Raw genomic sequence first — 6,468 nt, forward strand, 5'->3', positions numbered from 1 at the left:
TCGGATATCTATAATCATTAATTTTATTAGGGGAACCACACATTTGGAACCGGTGGAAAAGGTCTTTTAATGAGTTTTTCAACTACTTCGATAAACGTAACGTGACGCATTTTTTTTCTTCATCTTATTGTGCATATTTAAATCTTCATTTTGTCATGTTAAAAATAAAATTTAGTTAAAAAAATGCAACATTATACAGTACATTGTTTATAACTTATTTTTTAAAATTATTCACAACTTGCTGTACTTATAAGTAGAAAAAAAATCAAATTTATTCCGTTTTGATTTTTTTTAAACAACATGAAAGTAGTTTTCGTTGCTCGCAGGATTATTAAAATATAAATTTTTTTCCCTCAGAAAATGGCTGTGTTTTGAAAAATTACATAAAATTAGTTATATTCTCTTGAATTACTCAAAACCAATCAACCCAATTAAAAAATCCCTACGTGCAACAATATTTATTGTGAACACTGTTTCAATATTTGAAGTAAATCGGTTAAAAATAGTACTAGGTAGAGATATAGCAAGTACGAAAACTAAGTTTCGAATAAATTGCTTTTAAAGTTTTGTGATGAGCTCGACATCACTCTGCCTCGCATCCCCCCTAAAGTCTTCATCTGTGCACAGAGAGATGCTGCGTCGTGGCAAATTAGAAGTAGCAAATGTAAAATAAATAAAGGGTGACCTGTGATTATTTACATACGTAGAAGCAGTTAATGCAAACAGTCAATTGGGTGAATTACAACATAATTAGTAAAGGTTAAATGTAACAGTCGAAAAGTTATTAAAAAATTGAACAATAATGAGTATTGAATGCTTTGTATGAAATCATGTACTTATCTAGTCTTGTATTTATCTAGGTCATGTACTTGTATAGTCAGGATGGTCAGAAATTTGCGCTTTTGATAGTTACTGTATGAGACATCACTACAGAAGAGTGCGGTAATAGTTTCTGACCTCCAAAATGTATGAGATAGGAAATCAAGGAAATATGATCAGCATAGTTTGGTCGGAAAGGTGGCCCAAAGTTTGGACATGTAATGTAAATTTTACTTTTGGTGTATTTCAGCACAACTCAAGAATTTTTTAAGCGAATTTAAAATTTTGTGCATACAATTATAAAATTTGTTCATTCAAAGTTAATTCCATACAAAATATAACTTTAGGTAAATATTTATTATTTTTTATTATTTTATTAAGTAATAGTCGAAAAAACTTTTAGAATTATATGATATACAGTTTTTTACTTCATTTTAAAGAATGCAATTTTAAATGGCAAAATACACAAAATCTTTTGCAAAATCAGTTGAATAGTTCTTAACAAATTAAATTTTGTATTTTGCCATTTAAAATTTCATTCTTCAAAATGAAATTTAAAAAAACAGTATAATTTACAATTCATAACTTTTCTTTTACTATTACTAGATTAAATAATAAAAAATAATAAATATTTACTAAAAGTTATATTTTGCATGGAATTAACTTAAGATAAATGAGTTTTATAATTGTGTGCAGAAAATTTTTTATTCGCTTAAAAGATTCTCGAGATATTGTGAAATATGCAAAAAGTAAAATTAACATTCGGGGTTCCAAACATTGAATTACTCTCCTGGCCAAACTATTGGACCATATTTCCCAGATTGCTTCTAATCCCCATATTTTGGTGGTCAGAAATCCGAGCCCGTCAAAAAAAAAGGTAAGTTTATTCGGAAGAAGTAGGTTTTTGTGTATGATTTCGGGAATTAAAATATCGTCTGCTCGGAAATTAAAATATCGTAATTTTTTTTCCATTCACTTAAAAGGTTCTCGAGATATGGTGGAATATGCAAAAAGTAAAATTAACACTCGGTGTTCCAAACATTGGAACACTCTCCTGGCCAAACAATTGAGCCATATTTCCTAGATTGCTTCTAACCCCCATATTTTGGCGGTCAGAAATCCGAACAAGTCAAAAAAAAGGTAAGTTTATTCGGAAGAAGTAGGTTTCTGTGTCTGATTTCGGGAATTAAAATATCGTCTGCTCGGAAATTAAAATATCGTAATTTTTTTTAATTCGCTTAAAAGGTTCTCGAGATACGGTGGAATATGCAAAAAGTAAAATTAACATTCGGGGTTCCAAACATTTAATCACTCTCCTGGCCAAACTATTGGACCATATTTCCCAGATTGCTTCTAACCCCCATATTTTGGTGGTCAGAAATCCGAACCCGTCAAAAAAAAAGGTATGTTTTTTCGGAGGAAGTACGTTTTTGTGTCTGATTTCGGAAATTAAAATGTCGTCTGCTCCGTTTCGAAATTATGCGAATATAAAAAAATTATGATAAATAATTTTTTTATATTCGCATAAAAGGTTCTCGAGATATGGTGGAATATGCAAAAAGTAAAATTATCATTCGGTGTTCCAAACATTGGAACACTCTCCTGCCCATACTATTGGACCATATTTCCCAGATTGTTTTTAACCCCCATATTTTGGTGGTCAGAAATTCGAACCCGTCAAAAAAAAAAAGTAAGTTTATTCGGAAGAAGTAGGTTTTTGTGTCTGATTTCGGGAATTAAAATATCGTCTGCTCGGAAATTAAAATATCGTAATTTTTTTCTATTCGCTTAAAAGGTTCTCGAGATAAGGGGGAATATGCAAAAAGTACAATTAACATTCGGGGTTCCAAACATTGGACCACTCTCCTGGATAAAACTATTGGACCATATTTCCCAGATTGCGTCTAACCCTCATATTTTGGTGGTCAGAAATCCGAACCCGTCGAAAAAAAAGGTATATTTATTCAGAGGAAGTACGGTTTTGTATCTGATTTCGTTACTTAAATTATCGTGTGCACTAAATAATTAGTCTATTTGAAGTCACCCCTCGAACTATTACGATTGAGTCCTAGAATAAGAAGATCCGATCATTAAATTAAAAGTTATTGATTATGATGTTTATAAGTTAAGTACATTTTTTGTGTCGGATTTCGTAAATTAAAATATCATCTATTGTAATTAATTAACATATTTGAGGTCACCCTTTCGATCCTTTTAGAATGAGTTCTATAACGGGAAAATCAGGTCATTAGATCAAAAGTTATTCAGGGTGGTCCGCTTTTCCTTTTGTGCACTGAACAAGAATTTTTTAATGGCTCTTTTTAATTTCCAAATTAAATTTAGAAGCTTTAATATATGTTTGAAAAATTTCAGATTATAAAATATCTGAGAAATTATTATTAAACTTTAATAACTGTTCAATTTGAAATACCTGACGAAAATAGCTATTTATATAAATTGAGGGATATTATTGATATATAAACGTTTTATAGATTAAGGATTATATTGAGAGAGATATCATTGATTGACGCGTTTCCACAATTAAATAATCCACAATCATCTTTCTCAATCGACATATAATAAGAATTGCTTCTGCAGATCATGAACACTTTTATAGGGTAAACTAACCAGTGAAGGAATACTTAAGCTTCGCTTGCCTTTCAAAAAATCATATTAATTTTAAAATTCGTAATTTTAGTTAAATGACAGTGCCAACATATTTGTTACTAATTGCAAATTATGTAAAAAAAATTGTAGAGAACTTACATAATATTGTTTTAAAGTTTTGGAGGTTCAAATAACAAGTAGTAAGAAGACCAAGTGAAGGAACAGCTCTTACCAGTGAATGAACACCCAGTAAAGGAACACTTAATTTTGGTTATTTTTTAATGCTCTTTATGAATTTATAAGCCATACAAATATTTAAAAACAAGCCTATTCTTGAAATTATAACATATAAATACTTGGAAAATGTTAACTTTTTTTTGTAATCATGAATTGAAAATTAAAGTGTCAACATATTAACACATACTGTTCATTCACTGGGAAATCTATGCCCAGTAAAGGAACATGCCTGTTCCCTCACTGGTTAGAAGTTGTTTTTCGTATTTTTAACATACTTTTGATGCGGAACATCACTAAAGGTACAAGAAAATTAAAGTTTATCTTTTATTTTCATTAACTTAGAAAAAAAACCAGTAAAGGAACACTTGTTCCTTCACTGGTTTTTCATCGTTTGATATCCAGTGAATAAACACCCCCTTATCTCAGTACTTTATTATGCTATGATGCTTAAAAAAATAAAACATAACTTCAATAACTATATTTTGAATTCTCTCGTTCACAGTGAGAAAAATAAGACTATTACATGCAATTAATTCCACTTCAAACATATAAATACAAGCACTCACCTTATAATTTTTTCAACGAAACAAGGTGTTGCAGAGATAATAACAAATTCAAATATTTCTCCAGAGAAGTCTATTTGACCAAGTAATCCAAAGCATTGCTAGATGACTTCCTATTGTTTGGCAGTAAGCTATTGTTACCAATCAATGTAAAGAAAAACTTTCAAATTCTTATTTTTAATCAATATATATGAAATGTTCCTTCACTGGGTAGTGTTCCTTCACTGGTTGGTTTACCCTATATGGGTTTTCAACTGATCCCGTTTACCTTCGTGCATTGTTCAAGAAGCGGAAATGGGTAAAAAGTGTGGTACTCTCAATACCTTTTCAATACTCAATACTTATACCTAGTACTCTCAATACTTTTATTAGTTTATACTTAAAATATTTTCAAGAGCGTGCTTTGTTCAAGAAACAGAAGTGGGTAAAATGTGTAAGTAATCTACTCTCCAATTTTATTTCCATAATAATGAGAAAATGAGCTTTAATTTATACTATTTTATAAGGAGTTTCAATTATTACCTAGTACTTTCAATACTTTTATTAGTTTATACTTAAAATATTTTCAATCTCGTTGTTTAGTGATTTTATTTAATTTAGTTCTTAATTAAGTTCTTTTCAAAAACTGTTTTATTTTAATATCTAAGGAATATTGCAACAAGTTAATGAACAAAATCAATAGCACAAATCATTAAGAAACAATATTTAAATTTGGTTTAAATGTGTGTATATATATTATTGATGTCTTATTTTAAATTTAAAAGCAGTTTAGTTAAGTTAATTTTCCAAATTAAACTAACCAGTTTCAAAAACTATCGATTTTGTATTTGTTAACATTTTTGAAAATAATAGGGTATCTAAACCCCCTTAGTTATTCTTCAATAAGTCGAAGTAAATGTCAGAGGCGAATAAAAACAAATGTGACATGTAAGCAATTCTTTATTGCACTTTTCAGTACTTACGCATTATCCCATAGACCATTTAAGCCAAATCAGAAAATAAGATTGGAAATAATTGAAATTTAAATATTATCTTCTTTTTTGCATGCAATAAATAATATTTGCATTTTATCAATGTCTTTATAATCAATTACTATATTAAAATTAATTTTAAAGCTACCAAAATAACTTCGGCATAATGTTGGGGAAATAGTCGCGGGATATTTCGTAAATGCTAATTTTCTTACGGACTTCTTTTTACATATTTAAATTCACGATTAACATTAGTACTTAGAAGCTATTGAATTTTTTTTTAAATTCTTGCAATTTTGTGTAGTAAATTTACTGCGATTTTAACCAAAGATAAACCTTATATTAAACATTAAGAAAATGTACATATTTTCCGACTGAAAACAATTACAATTTTTAAAATTTTTTATTTTCTACCAGATTAGGTGATTTTCATCAGATTATAAACAAATTTAATAAACCTATTCTTAAAACACAAATTAAGATTAATATAATGCATAATGAAGTGAATGATATCCTCTTTATAACTAAGGAATATTATGTATTGGACACAACAACTCAAGAAAAAAAATTTAATTTGTGTTTTTTCTAAACATTAATATACGAAAGCTGGTGACAGAAACACTTTGTAGTTCAAGAACAACTGAATCTTCCTTATTTAACTCTTATTTCTTAAGAATTTCAAGAAATAAGGATTTTATATATAATATTCAAATTAAAATAGTAAAATCTACCGGAAAATTTAAAATCCAATGCTTTTATAAGTTAAAAGAAATCGCATACTATTAAGAGAAATCGCAAGAAAAAACTTCCATTTAACATTTTTTAAATACTGTTTTCATATGGTTAAAAAATTTAAAATAATCGCAATAAATTTACCAAGATTTATAGAGATTCAACTTGAAAACAATACTGTAAGAATATAAATCATTAAAAGGTTTTTGTTTTACATAAATCGAGGAATTTTGAGCTAAAACTGATTCTGCTTGATTTAGTTTAAGGTCAATTTAACATAAGTTTTGGCAATAAGGAATAGTTAAATTAATTTAAAGTTAAAACTGCAAAAAAGCATGTGGGATTTTAACAAAATGACATTTGGATCCAGAAACCTAAATGTTGTTTCGTAAAATTTCAAAAATCGGAAAAATTTAATATTAAGAACTGTTTGTAGTAGTATTTTTCCCAAAAGGAAATTTTTTAACATCTGTTTGCATTTATAACGTTTTAAATTTTAATATTTTCATCAAAAAGTTAGATTTTGTTGCCAAAAAAAA

The sequence above is a fragment of the Parasteatoda tepidariorum genome, chromosome 2, assembly GCF_043381705.1.
Source record: "Parasteatoda tepidariorum isolate YZ-2023 chromosome 2, CAS_Ptep_4.0, whole genome shotgun sequence".
NCBI classification, from domain to species: Eukaryota; Metazoa; Arthropoda; class Arachnida; order Araneae; family Theridiidae; genus Parasteatoda; species Parasteatoda tepidariorum.